The sequence below is a fragment of the Podarcis bocagei genome, assembly GCF_964188305.1.
Source record: "Podarcis bocagei genome assembly, chromosome: 7".
Classification (NCBI taxonomy): Eukaryota; Metazoa; Chordata; class Lepidosauria; order Squamata; family Lacertidae; genus Podarcis; species Podarcis bocagei.
In genome coordinates, this window is record NC_138132.1 from 56,486,225 (window position 1) to 56,510,436 (window position 24,212).

General features: G+C 46.7%; 1 protein-coding gene across 1 annotated transcript in view; it reads right to left on the reverse strand.

The window, feature by feature from the left end:
• Nucleotides 1-24,212, reverse strand: part of LOC308591485 (tigger transposable element-derived protein 1-like) — a gene marked incomplete at its 3' end in the record, with an annotated part of 500,687 nt that overhangs the window by 315,162 nt on the left and 161,313 nt on the right. The gene's annotated exons all lie outside the window — the stretch shown is intronic.

The window sequence follows — 24,212 nt, forward strand, 5'->3', positions numbered from 1 at the left end:
CAGCCCCTGACACACTCTTCCCCATACACAATGGTAATCACACAACAAGAGAGTAGGTGGGTAAGGCTCCCATGAAAGCCACATGGCTGTTACCTTGCTGCTGTCCTTGGTCCTGCAGATCATGCTACTCCTGCTTGATAGTGATGGTCAACCCACTGTTGACCATTCCTTGATGACAGCTACAGCTTTTCCAGCTCAGGGGCTACATTACCGCATGGGCACCTTCCCAGGGGCTGTGCACCAATAATGAGTGGGGCTGGAGCTGAAAGTGGGTGAGGACAGAAGGAAAAGTGGGTGGAGCAATAATAGACAGAGCAATGGATGTGTCACCTTATGTATAGTAGGCTACGCATCATCCGTGCATGCAAAATACAGAGACTTCTACACCACAATCCCAAAACCCAGCCCTCTCTATCCCCAAGAAGAATTCTTACCATTCAATGGCATATTCCATCAAGGTAAAAACACCCAACAGACCATGGAGCAAGGACAGGTGGCTGGATGGGTGACCAAGGGATAGGGGCATGGCTTGGGAAGAGATGACACAGAGTAGAGGAAATCCCAATTGCAGGAGACAGAGGCTTTGAAATCCACATTCAGAATGAGAGGCAGAGGGTTCCTCACCCCTGCTTCAGGATCATCATTATTGCCTCTTGCAGGACCTTGCCCATGTGGTGCTGTGGACCTTGAGCTGAGAAAGGTTCTCCGTCCCAGTCCAGGGTATGTCATGGACATGAGTCACAAAGATTCTGTCCTCTCTCTCTCTCTCATATATAAAAAACACAAAGCAGATGCCATGGTGGTGTGGCATAACACAAAATGACTGCCTCATCTGAAAAAGGGACATGGCCACAAAATGGTATGGGCATACCACCTCCCATAAAAAACCACCCACATCAGTCTCTGCCACACTGACTGTTACCACTTTTCTTCTTTCAGAAGGGATGGTGGGCAGGATATCCAGTCCTGGCATCCAATGAAATGTGGGCACATTTAAGGATGGACAGGGTATTCTATGTAGAGTATTCTATGTAGAGTATTCTATTCAGAGTCTGAGCCACTGAAAACAGGAATTGAGCAAGGACAGCAAACTGTCTTTCATGCATTGTGGAGACTTAAGGAGATATCAATCAAGGTCTTTTGCAGGTGCTATAGGAGGTACTGGGGGGCATACTGGTGCCCATGGGCACCATGTTGACAAGTTCTGGGGCACTTCAATAGCAGAAGAACAATAAATGAATGATTGAAAGAAAGGAAATCTCCTTAATAGGTCAGTTCATCTCTTGACTGGGGGAAGCGTTGGAGACCCCAGTGTGGTTATATTGCGTTCTTATCACATGACAGCTCTTCTTCTATAGAGGGAAGCACATATCTTTGAATTATGCATTCCATTTCATATAACAAATGCATCTCTAACAACATAATGAAATTTCATATAAAACTTTCTTTCCAGAAGAATAATCTTTTACTGGTATGAAATACCTCCCCGGGATTTTGTCAGGTTTTAATTTCAGCTTGAATAAATAACCTACGACAGCAGGGCTGGAAGGAAGATAAAAAGGTGAATTTCATGTTCTTCCAGCCTGCCTTAATGGAAATAATAACTACTTTAGTCAAAAACAAGTTTCCAATTAGTTTCCATGAAACAATATTATCCCTCTTTCCCCCCTTTTTCTTTTTTATAGGCACGGTAGCTCATTTCGAAACCTCATTTTGATAATATATAAACATTTCCAGAACCAATATCTGCAATGCTAGAATGACAATTACTGACTTTGGTATTACATGTGGGGAGTTCATCTGGAATAAAAAAAAGAAAGAAAAGAAAACCCTATCTTTTAAAATTCTTTTACTGAGTTTTTCAACAATAAAAAGAAGGAGAAAGGAGGAGGAATCAATTTAAAACCATCCTTCAATGAAGATGTCTTTCCGGGAACACTTTATGTTAAATTATTGGATAATGACCACAAGGCCCAGCCTGCCAGAGAAATGGCTTTCTAAAGTTATTAAATTTCATTCTTTAGAAAACAATGAGGCTTTATTGTTTTCTCCTTCCTGCTTCTCATTTGCTTTATTCTGTCTAATTCTGCACAGTGCAGAGAAGTGGGGGGAAGTGGCAACATTACTTAAATTCAGCTCAAGGTTGCCTTATTTATTTTACATTTCCAAGTGCTTGAAAGAATAGGGAGGAGGGCAAGGGAAGAAACCCTGGCAAGCCTAGATTAAATAATTTGAAGGAATTTTTTGATAAGAAGTGACAGCCCAGGATTTCTTGTTAGCACTGCCTTGTGATTAATGTTTTTCCTCGTGTCTGTCATCCATAATCAAACTGTACAGAGTTGATAAAATAATAAATGGAATCTTATTATGCAGTACATTGTATTATGTATAAAGGGGGGGGGGATACCGGTATCTATTAGTTCCACGCAATAAACTCGTCGCAATGAACCAAGTTAATGGAACACATTTTAGGGCTTGATCAAATTGCCATTTAGTCTCTTTCAACTGACTGCGCTGGACACTGAAGTGGAGACCTTGAGGTATTAGCTCCGTCTGCAGGCAAGGGTGGGGATGCTGTGAATGGATAGCCCAAGCCAGAGTTGCATCAAAACATTGTACAGCCCTCTCAAGAAGCATATTGGATATACCGTATTTTTCGCTCTATAACACGCACCCGACCATAACACGCACGTAGTTTTTAGAGGAAGAAAATCCGTAGGCATGCCACCCGTAGGCATTCCCTCCATAACACGCACAGACATTTCCCCCTACTTTTTAGGAGGAAAAAAGTGAGTGTTATGGTGCAAAAAATATGGTATATAACAATTACAGAGTGTTGTACAGAGGGCTGCCCTTGAAGAAACTTGAGTCAGCTTCAAAAGCAGGGACTACATTATCTATTGGAGCACATCACAATAATGTATATATGAAGAGCCCTGCTTTATCAAACCAAAGGTTTATATCCAAGCAACTAGTATTGAGAGATAGTACATAACCGTTATGCCTCAGAGCCACTGATAGTCTTCTCCTCCATGGATTTGCCTAATACTCTTTAAAACATCCATGTTGGTGGCCTTCATTACATCTTGTGGGAACAAATCCCATAGTTTAACTATGCACTGTGAGAAGAAGCACTATTTTTGTCCTTAATCTTCCAACATCTCATTTCATTGGATGGCCCCAGGTTGTAATATTATGAGAGAGGGAGAAAATGTAATATATACCTTTTTATTTTTTTGTAAAGCAATTTTCCTGTACACAATGAATGTTTGTATGTTATTTTCACTAATAGATTCATTTGTATGCACACATTACCCCAACGTATGCATTTTTCTGTTCAGACTGCTTGGCTGGAGAACATTGCAGAATTTGGAGAAGTGCGACTTTTGAAGGATGGCTGCATTTTGATCCGTTCCAAATGTGCAAATTAGGTAGATTCTCCTTTAAATGCAAGCTGAATAGAATTATCCCCTTCCCTAACCAACAGTGTGAGTTCACAGCTAAACCATAGCTTAGTTTAACTGTGGTTTAGAGCAGGTGGGGGGAACCTTTGGCCCTCCAGATGTTGCTAAACTACTCCACCCTTCAGTCCCTGCAGGTATGGTCAATGGCTGTGGGTAATAGGAGTTGTAATGCAGCAAAAACTGGAGGGCCAGAGGTTCTCCACATCTGGTTTAATAATGACAAGTGAATGTGACCAGTATAGTAAATCAGCTGTTTTTGTAGAAACACAAATTAGATGCCACACAGATATCATGTGAAAATGAGTTCATTGCACATGCTAGCATAGGAAGTGCAAAAGGAATAATAATAAAAAAGTAATTGATTTTTTATTTTAATTTATTTTTGGATAGTTGCCATGTTCCTGACAACTTGGTAATGATTTTTTTATGTTTTTATTTTTATAAAGAGAATACCAAAATGATAAACACCATATCACAGGCAACAGAAGGCTGCAGGTCTCTGATGTTGGAACAAGAGCTTGAATAAAAGAATATGGTAAAGCGATGGGGATACAGGCAGAATGCATTTAAAGAAGGAAAGCAGAGTGATAAGAGGAAAAAAGGAAAGAGACATTTACAAATAATTTTATCTGATTCTTAAAATTACATGCTACAGCGTAGGCTACCTGCACGCCTCTGTTTTGAGCTTGCTGAAAATCAATTGAGATTTGCAGCTGGGCAAACAGTGGGGGAAATGAATCTGAATATGTCTACAAATTCAAAAATCACATTTTGGCTTGCCTCTGTTTGCATCTTGCTTTTTCTGCCTTTGGATGTTCTTGCAAGTGAAGCTGTATTTGCGTGAATCTTCGCAGATCGTGAGTTCCAGGCTGGTAGCCAAGGCTCCCTCGACAAACTTCATTTTGGGGATGAAACTAAATTATTTTTCATTCCAGAGGAAAAAAGAAAGAGAAGTAATTTATCCAACTTAAGAGCACAAGGAGAGGACTGCTGGATCAGGCCAGTGGACCATCTAGTAATAATAATAATAATAATAATTTATTATTTATACCCCGCCCATCTGGCTGGGCCTCCCCAGCCACTCTGGGCGGCTTCCATAAAAACCAGAAATACAGTAAAATGTCACACGTTAAAAACTTCCCTGAACAGGGCTGCCTTAAGATGTCTCCTGAATGTCAGGTAGTTGTTTATCGCTTTGACATCTGCTGGAAGGGCGTTCCACAGGGCGGGCGCCACTACCGAGAAGGCCCTCTGCCTGGTTCCCTGTAGCTTTGCTTCTCGCAGTGAGGGAACCGCCAGAAGGCCCTCGGCGCTGGACCTCAGCGTCCGGGCAGACTGATGGGGGTGGAGACGCTCCTTCAGGTATACTGGACCGAGGCCGTTTAGGGCTTTAAAGGTCAGCACCAACACTTTGAATTGTGCTCGGAAACGTACTGGGAGCCAATGCAGGTCTTTCAAGACCGGTGTTATATGGTCTCGGCGGCCGCTCCCAGTCACCAGTCTAGCTGCCGCATTCTGGATTAGTTGTAGTTTCCGCGTCACCTTCAAAGGTAGCCCCACGTAGAGCGCATTGCAGTAGTCCAAGCGGGAGATAACCAGAGCATGCACCACTCTGGCGAGACAGTCCGCAGGCAGATAGGGTCTCAGCCTACGTACCAGATGGAGTTGGTAAACAGCTGCCCTGGACACAGATTTGACCTGTGCCTCCATGGACAGCTGTGAGTCCAAAATGACTCCCAGGCTGCGCACCTGGTCCTTCAGGGGCACAGTTACCCCATTCAGGACCAGGGAATCCTCCACACCTGCCCGCCTCCTGTCCCCCAAAAACAGTACTTCTGTCTTGTCAGGATTCAACCTCAATCTGTTAGCCGCCATCCATCCTCCAACCGCCTCCAGACACTCACACAGGACCTTCACCGCCTTCACTGGTTCTGATTTAAAAGAGAGGTAGAGCTGGGTGTCATCCGCATACTGATGAACACCCAGCCCAAACCTCCTGATGATCTCTCCCAGCGGCTTCATATAGATGTTAAAAAGCATGGGGGAGAGGACAGAACCCTGAGGCACCCCACAAGTGAGGGCCCAAGGGTCTGAACACTCATCCCCCACCACCACTTTCTGAACACGGCCCAGGAGGAAGGAGCGGAACCACTGTATAACAGTGCCCCCAGCTCCCAGCCCCTCAAGACGGTCCAGAAGGATGCTATGGTCGATGGTATCAAACGCCGCTGAGAGATCCAGCAGAACTAGGAAACAGCTCTCACCTTTGTCCCTAGCCCGCCGGAGATCATCAACCAGTGCGACCAAGGCAGTTTCAGTCCCATGATGAGGCCTGAATCCCGACTGGAAGGGATCCAAATGGTCCGCTTCTTCCAGGCGTGCCTGGAGTTGTTCAGCAACCACTCGCTCAATCACCTTGCCCAGGAATGGAAGATTTGAGACTGGGCGATAGTTGGCCATCGTGGCCGCATCTAAAGATGGTTTTTTAAGAAGCGGTTTAATAACCGCCTCTTTCAGCGGGTCTGGGAAGGCTCCCTCACGGAGGGAAGCATTCACCACCCCACGAAGCCCATCGCCCAGTCCTTCCCGGCTAGCTTTTATAAGCCAGGATGGGCAAGGATCCAGGAGACAGGTGGTTGGTTTCACTCGTCCAAGCAGCCTGTCCACATCCTCGGAGGTAACAGGTTGAAATTGATCCCACTCAACTTGACTAGACAGAACTCTAGCACTCTCCCGCCCCGGCCCTGCTCCCACGGTGGAGTCTACTTCTTCCCGAATCTGGGCGATTTTATCTGCAAAAAACTTTGCAAAATCATTGCAGGAGAACATGTGGCCCGTACTGGGCCCCGATGTTGCAGGTGGTTCCGCTAAATTGTGAACCACCTGAAAAAGTCTCCTGCTGCTGTTTTCTGCAGATGCAATACAGGCGGTGAAGAAATTCTTCTTCGCCGTCGCTATCGCCACTTGGTAGGCTCGACGTTGAGCTCTAACCTGTGTCCGGTCAGATTCGGAATGAGTTATCCGCCACCGGCGCTCTAGCCGTCTCAACGATTGTTTCATTGCCCTCAGATCCGTGGAAAACCACGGGGCTGTCCGGGCTCCATGCAATCGGAGAGGGCGCTTCGGAGCCAAACAGTCAATAGCCCTGGTTAACTCCACATTCCAGCGGGCCACCAGGGAATCGGCTGAAAGGCCATCAACATGGGATAAAGCATCCCCTACCACTCTCTGGAAACCATTTGGATCCATTAAGTGGCGGGGGCGGACCATCCGAATTGGTCCCACCTCCCTGCAGAGGGGATGGGTCGCAGAGAAGTCCAGTTGCACCAGGAAGTGATCTGACCATGGCACTTCTTTCATTTCGCTTTTACTTAGTGTCAGATCACTAACATCCATAGAGGTAAACACCAGGTCCAAGGCATGTCCACGGCTATGGGTTGGGCCAGACTTATTCAGGGACAGCCCCATGGAGGCCATGCTTTCCACGAAGTCCCGAGCGGCCCCTTGTAAGGTCGTGTCGGCATGGATGTTAAAATCCCCTAGGACGACCAGGCTGGGTGTCTCCAGGAGAACATCCGCCACGACCTGAAGCAGCTCGGGCAGGGAATCCTTGGTGCAGCGGGGAGGTCGGTACACCAAAAGGAATCCTGTACTGCCCCTATTGCCCAACTTCCAGAACATGCACTCAGAAAACTGGGTCTTCCCAATAGGACGCCTGGTGCAAACTAATGACTTCCTAAAAATCACTGCAACCCCCCCTCCCCGCCCACGTGACCTGGGTTGCTGTGCGTAAGAGAAACCTGGTGGACAAGCAGCGGCAAGGACATGCCCATCTGCTTCATCCAACCAAGTCTCTGTTACACATGCCAGGTCAAATCCTCCATCCATGATCAAGTCATGGATGGCAGTGGTCTTACGAATCATTGACCTGGCATTGCACAGCAGCACCTTCAGGTCACGTGGGTATCCCTTGCTGATTCTAGTATCCATCCGGACAGGACCAGACCCGGAGGCAGGGATAGTCCTCAGACAACGACTAAACCTGCCTCCTCTGTAATGACATGGTCTGGTCTTAGCGTAACTCCTCCTCCTACCCGTGATCACTGAGATCGGTTGTCCCAGTGCATCCCCCCCTGTGGAACATGCCCCAGCCATTTTGTGGGCTGGGGCCCACTCCCCGGCAGCCCTGAACCCTCCCCCTAAAAACAAAATAACACCTTAAACAAACAAACAAAACCAATAAAACAATACAAACAAAAAAAATGTAAAAATTACAAAAACATCAAAATAAAAAAAATAATAATTCCCCAAGCCCAACCAAACATCCATCCCACCCCCACCCCCCACATACAAAAAATCCAAAGAAAATTTTTAAAAACATTTTAAAAACACTCTGTGCCTCTCCGGCAGTAACAACTGTCCTAGTGAGGCCTGTCAGGCCCCGCCCCGGGCCAGGTGGTAAGTGGCAGGGAGGAGCAGGGCCCTCAGGCACTCACTCAGGGGACTCCTCCTGGGCAGCAGGCAGCAAGCAGCACGCAGTCCTTGTGAGGCTTCAGGCCCCGCCCCAGGCCAGATGGTAAGTGGCAAAAGCAGGGCCCACAAGCACTCACTCAGGGAGTCTTCCTGGGCAGCAGGCAGCAAGCAGCACGCAGTCCTTGTGAGGCCCCAGGCCCCGCCCCAAGCCAGATGGTAAGTGGCAAAAGCAGGGCCCACAAGCACTCACTCAGGGAGTCTTCCTGGGCAGCAGGCCACAAGCAGCACGCAGTCCTTATGAGGCCCCAGGCCCCGCCCCAAGCCAGATGGTAAGTGGCAAAAGCAGGGCCCACAAGCACTCACTCAGGGAGTCTTCCTGGGCAGCAGGCCACAAGCAGCACGCAGTCCTTATGAGGCCCCAGGCCCCGCCCCAGGCCAGATGGTAAGTGGCAAAAGCAGGGCCCACAAGCACTCACTCAGGGAGTCTTCCTGGGCAGCAGGCCGCAAGCAGCACGCAGTCCTTATGAGGCCCCAGGCCCCGCCCCAAGCCAGATGGTAAGTGGCAAAAGCAGGGCCCACAAGCACTCACTCAGGGAGTCTTCCTAGTCCAGCATCCTGTTCTTACAATGGCAGACCAGATGCATCTGGGAAGGTTGTGAGCAGGACCTGAGTGCATCAACACTCTTCCCACTAGTGATTCCCAGCAACTGGCATTCAGAGGTATATTGTACTGTCTTTGACAGCAGACACAGTACATAGTATCACAAATCATTCCATGGTGCTGACTAATACTCTTTTAAAGCCACCCAGGTTGGTCACCACCACTCCTTATGAGAGCAAATTCCATCGTTTTTAACCATGCACTGCATGAAGAAGTTGTTTCTTTTGTCTGAATCTTCCAACAATTAGCTTTGTTGGATGTATCCGAGCTCTAGTTACATGAGAGGAAGAGAGACTAACTTCTCAGCATCCACTTTCTCTACAACAGGGGGAGGAAATTGGAGTCTGCATGGTGCTTAGAGCTTAAGAGGACAGGGACCTAGTTTGGAGACTGGAGAACATAAAGTGGTGGTGGTGGGGAGGTGGGACACTATCCCGAGAAGGAAATTTTATTTTAGAACTCTTGGCTATTTCAAACTGTCAGGGGCTGGCAGGGCTCGGAGGAGTGTGTGGTGAAAGCCACAGGGCGAGAGGCTGATACAGGGGAAGGAGGCAGTGAGTTTTGTGCCGCCCACGAGGCAGGAACCAGGGCAGGAGGAAAGGGAAGAGTCTAGGAAGTCAAAGATGGGGGAGAAGGTGCAGGACTTTGGGCAGGAGTCAAGGCTGGAGGAAAGGCAGGATGTGCCAGGAGCAGAGGAAGCGATGGTGCTGGGGGGGGGGGAGGTGGCAGCTTCCCCTCTGCTCCCTTTCCCACTGTCCCCCAGGACCAGGAAGGGCTTGAAATGACAACTTCTGTGTAGGAGAAGTCTCAGGCTGCTTGTGTGCCCCTTCAAATGAGGGTACTTAAGTTTGGGTAGAGGCATGGTCACACTGTTGCTACAACAGTCCAGCTCAGAGCACAAGCCTGGGGTGGGGATGGTCGCTACTTAGCCGCCAGAAGCCTGTGTGCCAATAAAGAATTAAACTACCGGCCATTTCTCCCCCTTGGGCTGCGGGGGCTCAGGACATCCTATATGCCTTCCCCTTCTTTAGGATCTTGCCTGCAGCCTGAGGATTTGGGGTGCTGTTTGTCTCTCTAATTCCCACTCCCTGCATCAGGGCAGCAGTGAATAATAGTCATTAATGTCTGTAGGATCATTCACCGGGGATCTTTTTGGAAGAGTAATCGCCCAGTTGAGAAGTATTTTCTCATTACGGCTAATAGGATGATGAGCTGAAAAATGATCGCAGACACTTATCTGTCTAAAAGCTCCCAGTCTGAATAAGCTAGGATAATTCAGAAATAATACCAGCAAAAGGAATAATGAATCTAACAAAACAGCCATTTCACTTCCTGAATGACATAATCGCTCACACACCTTTTGAGATACGCCAAAGGGAAGGCTGAAATGTTGGCACGAAAACCCTTTGCCCGAAGCTGTTTTCTTCAAAGGGTAATCACAGTTCTAATTGATTGATTGGTTACATTAATTGATTACAAACCCTGCATAGGTGTATCCTCTCTGGCAAGGCACCAATTGATCAGGCACCTGATACAGGCATGATAAAATCTGCAGATAGCTCACTCTCTAGGGTGGAGACATCACTCATATATGGGGAAGAACAGGGAATATATCTCCTTGGCAGGAGGCACAGCAATATGTGTGGTGTTCAAATTAACTGCAGTTGGCAACCATCTCATTTAAGCCCTGGACTGACTCCACCCACCTAGGCTGGCTATTGGATCCTCCTGGAAAGGATGAGGCATAAAAGGGTTTCCTGTTCCAGCTGAGCATTGCTTGAGCCACATGCTTCTCCAAAGCTCTAGTGTGTCCCTGTAGCCTTGGATAGTCTTTGGTCTGGCCTCCCATTTTGTCCTCTGGTCCTGATTATGGGCTTGTTCCATGGCTCTTGGCTCCTGTCAGACTGCTGTCCACAGCTTATTTCTGACATTCTTCCCAGATGATGCTCACCACTACACAATACTTTCCCCCAAAAGAAATAAATGGTGTCCACTGCCATAACCCATTGCTATTCTGATGAAAAGGAGCTGATTCCTCCAGCCCTTGGGTGGGCAGCAGGGATGAAATGTTGTGGGATGAAACCTGCTCCCATCGCACAGAATTCCTGCTGGTGCCCATCACTGAGTGGCCACCAACTCTCTCGACCCAAAACCCCCATCAGAGCACCTCCACATCAACAAGTAATGTTACTCTTGGGCAGTGCTGTTTTTCTAGGAAAAGAGGTGCTGGAAGTCACAATGAACACCTCCCTCTTTCTCTTATAATGACAATGGGGCCCATCTGAGAGATTCTGGAACTGAGTCCCGGTGAGTTCCGGCTGAAAAAAAGCCCTGCTCTTGGGGGATGTAGAGTTTTGGGGAAAATAATGGCAGATGGCAGCTTGCAACTAGCAGGAAAACCCCCAGATGGTAGTGAACCCTCAAATCCCTCTTCCAAAATTGACTTCCCTCCCTCCATTCTGTTGCTCAGTGGTGGCTGTTGCCCATTGGAACTGGTAGGGTAGAAGGCAGGGAGTCCAACAGTAGGTGGAGCCAAAGGGCCAGTAAGAAGACCGAGCCAAGTAATTCTAGTTTTGTCCCCATCTTCCTACCCTCTGCTGAGTTCTACAAGGATAACATAAGGACTAAGGAGGAGGAATCTGAAAGCAGGTGCCAGCCCCAGAACTGGACACAAGTAAGAAGGCAGATTGCGGCTGACTTAGGGCAGACTGAGGTTGGTGGGTCAGTGCCCCATTTGCCCCAATGGACCAGCATCTATTGCCATAAATAGGGCAGTGCAACTTGGTGTGGAGAACATTTTGGCTTGGCTGCATTTCATCGACACACCCAGGCTCTGATTAGCCAAGCTTCTGTTTTCTCTTTGCTGTTTTCCTCTCCTCTTAAAAAGAAATTTAAAAAGTACCGCAAGGCAACTTATGGCTTGGTAAAGCCATAAATATCTACATTTATTATTAAACATATAAAATATTGACAAGCTGGCATCTGCAGTAGGGCATCATCTCAGGATTGATCCTGAAAGCCAGAAAGGTATAATTAGTTTAAACGTAAAGAGATAATCAAGTTGTTATTGTTTCTATTCCTTTCAGTGCTGTGATGGATAGGAGGGCTTGACGGTGAACTCAATAAAAAGTCTTATTGTCATTAAAGAGAGGCTTGAAGGGCACTCTAAGGAAACAAGCAAATAGCAGAGCAAGAGGTTTTCCAATCTTCCAAGTTAACATAACCTTGATGGCCTTTGGCTTAGATCAGCCTTTCCAAACTCAAGGTCCCCCAAATGTGGTTGAATTACAGCCCCCATCATCCCTAGGCAGCAAGGCCATTTGGCCAGGGATGATTTGGCTAGAGATGATGGGAGGTGTAGTCCAACAACAACTGGGGTCCCAACAGATGTTAGGAAAGGCTGGCTTAGATGACTATAAAGTATGAGCAGACAAATCTCTGTTGAATGGGTGTATCGATAGCTGCTGGTCACCACGACAAATGGGATCTGTAGCATCTGTAGCAAAATGCTGCAGTATGTTGGGTATGCCTGTCCTAGCTGTGCCCTCTTCCAGGATACTCCATTCCACCCCTACCTTTGTTTTCCATTCTGTTCCTCAACAGACATTCAATATTCTATGACTAGTGAGTATGCTCAGCCCTCTTTTTTTTTTTTGCCTGCTTTGTTTCTGCCCACAACCCCAATTGGAGCAATTTTCTCCCCCTCTCATGAAAAAGGTAGATATTGCCGAATATAGCTCTCTGCACTAATATAGTTGTCTGTGTGTAGAGACTGTCACGTGCTATTGGTTTGTGCATGCTGGGTGGGTGCGATTCTGGCTTCAGGTTTCCAGGGGCCTGTGGGCAATCTTCCCTCAGAAGTCTCCCCTCTCTCTGTGTTGGGAAACTGCCAGGGAGATAACGTCCATCTGAGCCCCCAAGCCGGAGTTCTGGACATCCATCGGCCTCCCGTAGTCACGCAGATCCAACAGTTAGGGGCACAAAGCCTTAGAAATTCCTAGCCACATTCCAGGGCTTGGTGCACCCTCTTTCAGCAGAAACGCAGCCAAAAGCTTGCATCACAGAAGAGCATAATTTACAGACTTTATTTAGCGTTTGACAGAACAAAAGAAAACGTGACCGTTCTGTGTCAGCATCTCTGTCCGACTGACAAAACCGAAAGGAATATCAGAACATAAACATCCTGTGATCAGGACATGCGCAGACTCTTACAGAAAGCCTGCTCCCTTTTAAGGTGGAACGGAAATATCCTAACATCCTCCCCCTTTCCGTGTAACCTGTTGTACCTGTGGTTCACCCAATTGCAACTTTTGTACATAAACCTTAAGTTGTTCTCTGTTAACAACCTTAGACAACAGATCAGCAGGAATTTCATTTCCTGGCATGTAGGACACCTGAATCAGTCCTTTCTGAATACACTCTCTTGCACGATGTAGCTTAATCTGCAAGTACTTGGTTCTCTGCTTGCAACTCTCGGAGTTCAGCAAAGCCAAACACGATCTATTGTCTTGATACACTTGTATAGGACATTTCACAGACACCCTGACGTCCTTAAACAGTTGCATCAACCATTCACAATCCATGAGTGAAAATGACAGAGCATTGAGTTCTGCTTCACAGGAACTTAGGCTCACTGTTGTCTGCTTCTTGCACAACCAGTCAAACAGGCAGTGGTTGTACATGTAGCATACTCCAGAAGTGCTTGTACCATCCGTGGTGTCACTTCCAAAACTTGCATCTGCAAAGATTTCAAGACCTCCAGTCTTCTGACTGGTGAACCTCAGCCTGTAGTGCATAGTCCCTTTCAAATAGCGGGCTATGCGCTTCAGAGCTTTCCAATCCTGAACCGTAGGATTGTTGGCATGTCTGCTAAGCAGATTACAGCTTACAGCTATGTCAGGTCTTGAACATCTGGCAATGAAATTCAGCTTGCCTAGAATGCATCTGTACAGCGTTGTGTCAGAAAACGCTTCAGCAGTACTGTCTACCTGGTAACCTGTCACCATCGGTGTGTCTGCTGGGTTTGCATCAACCAAATTCAACCTGGTTAATACATCAGCAATTTTCTGTGTTTGGTGTACCAGAAAATTACCTGCTTGGTCCTTCTCCACCTGCAGAGAAAGATAGTTGGATACCTCACCAAGATCCTTCATGTCAAAGTGCTCCTTCAGCTGAGCTAGGGTGCTTTGATAAAAAAGCCTGATTCTTCCAAAACATCAGAAGATCATCAACAAAACATAAACAATACAGTTTGTTTTGTCCCTCCTCCTTGACAAACACACATGGATCAGCTTTGCCCTGGTGAAAACCTAGAGAAAGCAATGTCTCAGTGAGTTTTGTGTTCCAACACCTGGCACTCTGCTTGAGACCATATAAGGATTTCCGCAGTTTACAGACCATTCCCTTCTGTATCTCCATCCCATCAGGTGGAAGCATGAACAGCTCCTCCCCCAAAATCCCGTACAAAAAAGCTGTATTAATGTCGTGGTGGGAAACATGCAGTTTCTCCTCCGCAGCGACCTTGAGCATCAGCCGAATGCTCTCATATTTGACTGTGGGAGAGTAGGTCTCGTGGTAATCCTGTCCTGGTACCTGTGAAAAACCTCTGGCAACCAATCTGGCTTTGTGTCTGACTACCTTGCCATTCTGGTCTGTCTTGGCCTTGAAGACCCATTTGCTGCCAACCAGTCTCATTCCTGGGACTACCGGTACCAATTCCCAAGTTTGGTTCCTGTTCAAGGAATCAACTTCAGCCTTCATGGCATTAAGCCAAGGCTCAGCATCTTTAGAGGTTAACTCCTGAACCTCTTTGAAGCTTGAAGGTTCCCACACCTTCTCTGAGCTACTAAGAACAGCAGTTGCTGTCTTAGCAAACTCATCAGCATACCTCTTTGGAGGTCTGCCCTTGGTCGCCCTTTCAGATCTGCGTACTAGACGCAAGTCTTCTGGACTCATCTCCTCTTTCTTAGGAGAAAAATGACCAATGGTGAACAGTGGTTCTTCCAGTTCATTGTCAGACGCATCAGATGGTCTGACTGAGGCCTTTGCGCTCTGGTAGTCTGCTGTGTCATCACTGTCACTGACACCACCACCAGCAGCAGCGCCCACTGAACTGGAATCCGAACTCTGATCATCATCATCATCATCATCCTCATCCTCATCCTCATCATCATCAGCAGCAGCTTTCTCATCTTTAGCTGCTTGCTTGACATCACCTTCATCCTCCTCTGGGTAACCCTGGAAAATTCCCACATTTCCCCCCCACTTAGGATTGTACTCAACACTCCTTGTGAACTTAATGGACTTAGAGTCAGTCATCCATACCCTGTATGCACCTTTTTTGTACCCCATGAACAAACCATGTGCCCCACGCTTCCCAAGCTTGTTGGTTTGTTGTGTGCGTACCCACATGTCCGAACCAAATATTCTCATGTGTTTGGTGTTGGGTTTCTTGCCAAACATCTTCTCATAGGGGGTACAACCAATGGGTGATGACAATCTGCGATTATAACTGTAAACCAAATTCCCCAAAGCTTCCCCCCAAAACTTATCAGGGAGATTGGCATCATGCAACAAGGTTTTGATTCCTTGCAGCAATGTTTGATTTGCTCTCTCTGCAAGCCCATTCATCCATGGCGATCTGGGCGTTGACATGTCATGCTGGATTCCCTTCTCAGTCAGGAAAGCTTCAAACTGCTGAGAAGTAAACTCCCCGCCCCGATCAGTAAATAAAGAAGAAATGCGTTTACCGTGCACATTCTCCAACCAAGCACAGAATTCCCTAAACTTTGGAAACGCTTGCGATTTCTGTTCGAGCAAATACACATGAATGTACCTCGAAAAAGAATCAATCAGAATCATGAAGTACCTTGCTCCTCCTATAGAGGGCGCAAGTGGACCAACCAGGTCCGCATGCACTAGCTGGTAGGGTTTGGAAGCCTGCCTGCTAGACTCCTTGCCTTTTGGAGCAACCTTCACCTTGTTCTCTGCACAAGATACACATTTCATGTGAAATTTACAGGGTTTGATGTTCAAACCCTCAACCACCTCTGGCATCTTGGCCAGTGCCTTCCAAGAGAGGTGACCAAATCTTCGATGCGCATCATGAATGCAACCTGCATGAAGAACTTTGTTAGTTTGTGCAACACAACAAGAATCAGCATTAGATACAACAGCAGTGTCATCAAAAGTTATATGGAACAAACCATCCATAAACTTTGCATGCAAGTAGTCCTCTTTGCCTTTACTGATGACACAGACGCTCCTCTTGAAGGAAATCTGAAAACCACGTCCAGTAAGCTGTGGGACGCTCAACAAGTTGCTCGCCGCGCCTGGAACATACAGTACACCGCTGATGGTTGTGTGCAAACTTGCAAGTTTCACAGTCCCTTCTCCTGCAATTTGCAACGTCCTTCCATCAGCCAGGTGGATCTCACCTTCTTGGGGCTTGAAGGAGATAAAGAGATGCCTGTCCTTCGAAATATGGCGCGTACAGCCTGAATCAACAACAAAGCTGCCTTTGGCTGTTGGAGCAGTCCTTACAGCAAGCAAACCCTTGTTTTGCACCGGTGTGGGCTTTTGCAGCTTGCCCCCCTGCTGCTCCTGGCCAGCTGACGTGCCTTTAACCTTTGGTGAAGCTGTGCCAGCAAACATCGCTTTGTTTTTCCCTGGCGCCGCGGGCTTTCCACCCCCCTTCTGCTTCGGGCCACCTGCAGGCTTTTTCCTCTGTTTATTTCCAGTCTTTGGACAAAACCTCTGAGTATGACCTTGGTTCCCACAGTTCCAGCACTTCACAGCTGCCAACGCTTTGGCTCCCCCTGGAGGCTGGAATGTTGTCCCACTTTGCTCCCCCTGAAGCGCACAAGCCGACTCAGCTGCATTCCTTCTATCGTATTCATTCTGCAAAGTTGCCAAGACCTTTGTAGCAGTGAGGTCTTGCGCAGGGAGGGTCGCCAGCTGACTTGCCACGGCATGATAGCTTTCATCCAGGGAGTCCAGGATGAGAATAGCAAACAGTGACTCAGGCATATTGAAACCTCTCTGAGCCAATTCCTGTCTGAGATGCTGCAACTGTAAAACGTGGGCTCTAAGATCTTCCCCTGGCTCCAAACGCTTCCTGTGCAGCTTTCTGAAATAAAGCAACACAGACCCAGCCTCTTGTCGGAGATGACAGGCTCTAAGCCCGTTCCACATCTCACGGGCAGTTGCCTTGCCAGCCAAGGTGATTAACTCTTCAGGAGCTACTGAGAGCAAAATTATTCCCATGGCTCTCGAATCTTGTGCTTCCCACTCATCTGTCACAGGGGCTGGGGGGTTCTCAGAAACGGTATTCCATACTCCAAGCCTTCTCATCTGGCCCTCACAGTACCTTGCCCAGGTCTGATAGTTGTGGCCATTCAGCTTTAGTGGACACGGAGCAGTTTCTGAGGTCTGTAAGAGATCCATCTCAGCTTTTTACTTGAGCCGTGAGTCCTATGCCTTCAAAGACTCCTTATCTTGGCAGCTCATTAATCACGAACTCTCTTTGGCGCAGCTCCCAGGCCAATTAAGCCTTGCCGGAGTTCAAAGACTCCTTGCCGAGGTAAAACAGGAAAACGTCCCTTCCTTTCGCTTTCCCCACATACCTCAAACGCAGTCTGTTGCAGCTTTACTCTCCTGTAGGTGCCGTGAATCTGGGCCCATAACCTTGTTGTTGGGAAAGTGCCAGGGAGATAACGTCCATCTGAGCCCCCAAGCCGGAGTTCTGGACATCCATCGGCCTCCCGTAGTCACGCAGATCCAACAGTTAGGGGCACAAAGCCTTAGAAATTCCTAGCCACATTCCAGGGCTTGGTGCACCCTCTTTCAGCAGAAACGCAGCCAAAAGCTTGCATCACAGAAGAGCATAATTTACAGACTTTATTTAGCGTTTGACAGAACAAAAGAAAACGTGACCGTTCTGTGTCAGCATCTCTGTCCGACTGACAAAACCGAAAGGAATATCAGAACATAAACATCCTGTGATCAGGACATGCGCAGACTCTTACAGAAAGCCTGCTCCCTTTTAAGGTGGAACGGAAATATCCTAACACTGTGGTCTTCCCTTCCCCTCTGCAAGGCAACACCCACTTGCCCTTTCTCACTACACCCACTCAGAGTGAGGGAGCAGAAGGCAGGTGGAGGTTGCCACTGCCTCCATCAGCTCACCCCTGTCAATGCTTGCATCAGGGGCTGCCCATCTCATTTCACCACCTGAGGCAAAACGGGAATTGCTACCTCCTGGCCCTCTTGCCATGCACCCCTTCTGCGACTGTGACACACCAGTTCTCACCAAACTCAGTGGGAGCCAGGGCGTTCTCCAAGGTGCTGCTGATTGGCATCCCGCCCCCAGGGCAGAGGAGCCAATCAGCAACATGGAACTCGGAACTTGACGGGAGCTGAGGCACTTCTCAAAGCATTGTTGCATGCCAGAACGCCCCCCTCTCAGCAATGAAGCGGCGGGGTGGACAGAGTGCCACATCTTGCACTTCTGCCACCTAAGGCAGGTGCAATAGGCTCCTTTCAGAGGTGTGGCCCTTATTAGGCGCCCAACAAACCCAGCCACTGGTACCAGCTCTCTCTCTGTGTGTGTCCCTTCTCCCCTGTGAGAATATAGTTGGTTAGCAAACTGTTAACTGAATTTGGTTAAGCAGGGGTGGGGAACTACAGGCCTAAGGGCCATATGCAGCCCTCTAAGCCCTTGCAACCCTCCCAGGCTGAACCTTCTCCTTAGCCACACCCCCTCTCCCGACGCCACACTCCTCACTTGAGGTTTTTGCCTGTCTGGAATTTTGCACCTGGATGGAGGACAGAGAGCAGTGTAGCTCAAAGGAAAAATGTACATTAATTGTGCTATCCATTTTTGCCTCTGGCCTTGCCCAGCACTTTCATGTGGGTCCCAGAAGGAAATGAGGTTTTTGGTCTGCAAAGGGTTCACAATAGTTGAGCTAAGGGTTGGCAATCATGGCAGGATGCTATCAAGAGAGCAAGCTATTTATTTTGTATTCTTATTTGGTTGTGATGAAGGAACTGCTTCTGTGTGGAGCTAACAATAAATGGGAAAATTAATAATTCCCCCAAAGTGGGGGCGGACTCCACTAATCCAACTTGGGGTCTATTTGTATGCTGACTATGGATAGGTATTGAAGACAACAAACTCCCTAGAGCTTTGAGCAGGATTAGAGCACCACAAAAGCGACATTTATTTCAACTAGGATGTTCATTTGGAGCTTTATTCTGATTGTATAGATGGGTAGTAGGACATCTGGCTTAATTTTTGACATCCACAAGCTCGGAAAATATTGTTAATCTTTAAAATCAATATTGCATTTAGGAGATTGCCGGCAGGGCCCAACATTTACAGCTATCAGTTGTTCCGTGCAACATTTCACGAGTCATTTAACCTTGTACAAAAAAGGGGAAAAAGAAAACACGTGAGTTCCATTGATCATTCGTGGGCACTCATAAACTCATTGTTCTTTAAATTATGTTATCGTTTCTATTTACTCAAACTAAATTCAAGGTTTTAAAGGGGAAATGTTTCGTTGAAAACACAGATAATTAAGAGGAAAGTGCTTGTTAAAAAATCCACTTTAATTAAATGCCTCCAATAAAATATATAATTTCCTCATCCATGTATATGAATAATCACTGCAGGAGGACAATCAAATAGCCTTTTAATAGCCTGTGATCTTTATTTCTTTTAAAACTAGGGAGAGAGACAAGCTGTCCTCTACTCACCTTCAACTAACCTAGAAATGATTGTCATTCTCTCCCCCACTTGCCCAAACAGAAAGATCTCAGATAGTTTCCCAAGTCAATTGGAGGCTTGAAAAAAATGACACCCCACACCTCTCTCCCAGTATGCAAACACCCTTGACACTAGTGCCTCTCTCTCTTTCTTTTCAAGCCTGGGCAATGTGTATGGAGGTCCTGAGCTGCCCAGATGACAAGACCTCTCTCTCGGCCTTGCTGTTGTGGTCCAAAGGAAAGCAGAGCAATACGTTTTGGCACCAGCTACAGGAGATGCTGGAAGGAGGCATACAATGCACCATCCAACCATCATAGGGACTCCACTCTGGATTTGTGTAGGGTTTACCCCTTGACCATTTCTTCTTCTATCCCACAAGGCAGTGGGTATAGATTGTTCCCCAGGGTTTACTCAGTGCCTCACTCATCCAAACATTAAATTATCTTCCATTTACTGGCCATCAGCTACTGCAGGAACATTGCTGGAAAGCATAGAGGCTTCCCACAGAGGTCCCTTCTGGGGTCTCTTCCAACCCCTGGTCTGAAAATATTTCTTCACCTTTGTATTAGGTGACCTCAGCTCTCCCACAAATAGCTGTATACTTCAGAAGGGTTTGAGAGGGATTTGTTGTAGGGATATCTGATATGAGCAAAGTGTGAGGAATAGGGGAAGGAGGATACAATGAGAGATTCAATCAACGTCAGCCCTTGAGAATGGAAAGAATTTCATATTTATAGGTATACTTGTTCTGGTGGGGGAAAGTTGTTGTGCAAGAGCCGGTGGCTCATAACTTTATTGTGCACAATCTGTTGCCCAAGAAGTTCCTGGTAGCACAACCATTTCATTGGATTCTTCTGTTGCACAACATTAAATCCACTGTTCTGCTTGCAACCTTACAGAGAACACTGGATTATGCCCAATTGCTTCTGCAATACTTCTCCCCCTCGTCATTCTCCAAACCTGCTGCATTCAATCTCTTCCCCGCATCATGGAAATCTTACCAGGTATTATTCAGAACAGAGAAGTAGCATTTATCACACTGGATGCATTCGTTTGTAAAGAGAGCTATAGAAGTTTAGGCCAGAATCAATGCACTGTGATAACTGGAGATGCATGTTTACAGTAGAGAGCTGGTTTGCAATTAAAGCGTGGATAAATACGGCGAAGCTTTTTAGAGATCAATACGGGGTTGATGGGGAGAAAGCATCTTGCCAATGTCCCTATGCTAATTAAGAACAACAAGCTTGTCAACTTGAGCATAACAAGATGGTAAAGCACAAAAAGAACGGCAGGTCATCCACTCTATGGATAGTGTACCTAACAACATAATTGTGGCCTTGGATGCAGGCAAGTAATGTAGGTAAGAATGAAATAAACAAGCCTTCTGAGAGCATAATAACAAAACAGTCCTGCAAGACCAAACAAAGGTCCATCTAGTCTAGCATCCTGTTTCTTATGGCCAACCATGTGCATTCAGGAAGCCCACGATTGGCAAATCATTCCAATAGCCCACTGCTGTTCCCCACCAGCAGGGATTCAGCGACATACAGTACTGGAGTTTGTTATTAAGATTTTGTATACCCCTCCAGTCTGACTTGGGCCTGCCCCACCGCCTGCAGTTACCAATATTAAACACACTTGCTGGTGAGCTCACGGTTCAATCCTGCCCCAGTTCAGCCGTGTGTGTGTGTGTGCTCTCCTGCTAGGAACAGGCACACAGAGGCAAAACATAATATGTGCCTGTTTGGAAGCCTTTTTGCAATGTGGCTTGCAGAAGCTGCCTGCCTCTCCTTCTGTTCTGAATAATACCTGGCAAGTTTTCCAGGATGCATGGAAGAGATTGAAGGGAGCAGGCTTGGGGAATGGCATGGGGGGAAGCATTGCACTCGAGTATAGGTGTCTTCAGGGCTAGTACACATGATAGTAACTAGGGCTGTGTGCTGGATCAAGCCAAAGCCTAAAGCAAACTGGGCTGATTCAGGCTGAACCAAGTTTTAGCCAAGTTGGGTTGAGACAGTCCCTGATTGCAGTTGGGTCAAGCCATCCAGAGCAATCCAGTGCTTTTAGAAGGGGTGGGGCAGTCAGACAGTGGGGAGTCAGTTATGGGCTGAATATATATCATAGGTGTATACTGTAAAAAAAAGAATTTGTGAAGAGATCTCAGCTGTGGATTAAATCTAGTCTGAACTGGTTCCCATACATGGAACTTAAGCCACGGCTATATTTCCCTTACTTTGTGCCCAACTTATCTGGATCACTTACAGATTTTTAAGTAGCAGAAATGCTTCAGGGTGTGTGGGTGTGTAGATTTTCCCACTGTCGGTTTTCTATCCTTTAAGGTCATAAATCTCACTTCAGCCGATATAAAGAGCACCAGTGTCCTTGCCTTCTTATAATAAGTATTCCAAGACTGCCAGCCAGACGACGTCCTTTTCCATAGACAGCTCTTGAATTTCTGCCCCATGCGTAGTCATTAAATGTCTAAGAGCTATAGCAAGGAAACCAACATTCAAGGCAGATCTCTTCCTTCTCGAAGCAATTCCTCTATTCCCAGAAGCTGATGAGAATACCACCTTAGCTAGCTTACAATGGATCCTGGGTGATTTCACTGGGTGGAATGCCCAATAAACATCAGCATATTTCCAAGTCTTAATGTACTGTGATTTTATCCAGCAAACGAATTTACAACACACAAGCTGTTGAATTTTGTCAATAACCGTGTGCTCAGGACTATGATAACATTTTGCAGGCAACTGGAAGAATAGCAACCCTAAAGCTCTTCTCATGGCTCCTGCATCAATCCCATCCTTTTACAATAGAATGCACCACATCATGCAGACTCTCAAACGATCATGCTAATGTCTTGACAAATTGCTAAATCAGCTAGGGTTACCAGGTTTTTCCCTTTCTTTCCTGGCACTGCTCTTCTATCTTTTACAACTTCTCTAATTTAGCAGGTGAAACTTTCCCCATCACTTTATGTCCATGCCAGGAAAAGGCTTTGCTTGTTAAATTTCTGACTGTCAGACTCAGGAGTAGGTTCAGGAAACAAAAAACAACCAGTGGCAACTCTAAAAACGGCACCCTGTATTTCCTAGTGTTACCAGTCAAGCTAACAAAAAAATGATAGACTGAAGAGATTCATACAATGTGCAGAGCTTAAGCATGAAGGAGTTGTTCTTCTTCTTGTTGTTTCACCTTATACCAGAGCTGGGGAACCTTTTTATCTCCTCCTGTGTGGGCCAACTTGGACCAGATGTTTGTTGGCACCACTCAGCTGACCATACATCATGATGATGTCAGATGACTGATAGGTGGGTGGCCCTGCCCACCTATTAAAGTTGACCTGTGGCAGGATGAGGGAGGGAAAGGGGTGTGCTTTGCTAGAGCGTTCACTGCAGGTGAAAGCTCTGCACATCAGAGGGTTTTATTCTGCTCTCTGTGGGGAACTGTTTCTCACCTACATTCTCCAGTAGAACTGAACTCTGCCCATCTGCTGACTTATGTGGAAATGTGGCAAACTGAGCTTAAGACTGGAAGAACTTTGAGAGAAACCAAAATTCACTCATCCCTAGCTGAGAGTGACCCAGAGCATAGCAACTGTCACTTTCAGGCTTAAGGTTTGATATTGCCACTAATGTTTATGGCATAAGCCATTAACACATTTCCCCTGCTTCCTACAACACTTGGATGCTGAAGGAAGCACATGCATACAAAGCTGGCATGTGTTCTCCTTGCTGCCCCCTTCCCTCGGTAAATTATTTTTGAAATAAAGCCACAGAGTGGTCCCAACTTCTGGGGGGAAACTGAGCTAGGCTTTGGGGGACAGACCTGATTGGGTATCCACCCTCCCATAATCCAATATGAATTCCAGTATTAATTAATGTAGGAAGTGGCAAACTTGTGACCCTCCAAATATTTTTGCACTCCCATCAACCCCATCCAGAAGGACCAATAGTTACCTGTGAAGGTCACTGGTTTGCTACCCCTGAATTCAACTACTGGAACATTGTTCTCCTTTGTTATCAGTTACCCTCTCTTCACCTAATTTCAGCCTACAAATGAAATGTCCTTAGAAGCTGTGCAACTTTAATAAACATTCCCGGTGCACTTTTTAGCGCAGCGAGATATGAGTGTGTGTTTCAATTATGTGAGCACTTTAGAACTTTGGGGAAATAGGCATTGCACATTTCTTCATCTTCTAAAATGGTGAATGCGGTCTAAGTTAGCCCCACGGACCAGCAAAGAAGGGTATGTTTGTATCGGGTCACATCGTTAAAAAGATTCTCTTGCGTATATGAAAGCAGTTGCAAGGACGGAAATAATAAAGGCCAGGAAAGCTTTTGATAGGGTACAGAAAGGAAGAACGATGATGTGAGAATTTTTATTAAAGAGCACATCAAACAACTCAGGAACTTCTGCCCCTCTCACTGTCAGGGAATAGTCCTAATTGATTCAAGCATCCCACTCTAATTGCATGGGTTTGAACTCGTCTGTCTGTTCACTAATCTAACAGAGTCATGCCAGCTATTAATCTTATTAATGGAACTAGCCAACCTGTTGCAGATTAGGTACTTGAGCACGGAAGAGCGGCCACCTTGAGGAGGTGAAGAACATGAAAGGAGCCCTGCTGGATGAGAACAAAGGTTGGTCTAGGCGAGCATCTTGCTTTCTGCAATGGTCAAGAAAATGCCCATGGGAGGCTCATCATGTGACGGAAGTAGGACTCTCCCACAGTTGTTCCCCAGCAATTATTGCTCCTCTTAGTTTGTTCCCTGGCTGTGGCTACCTGTGGCTACCTGGGAAAGAGATCTCCCACCAGGAAGGCAGCTCATCAGTGTTCTAA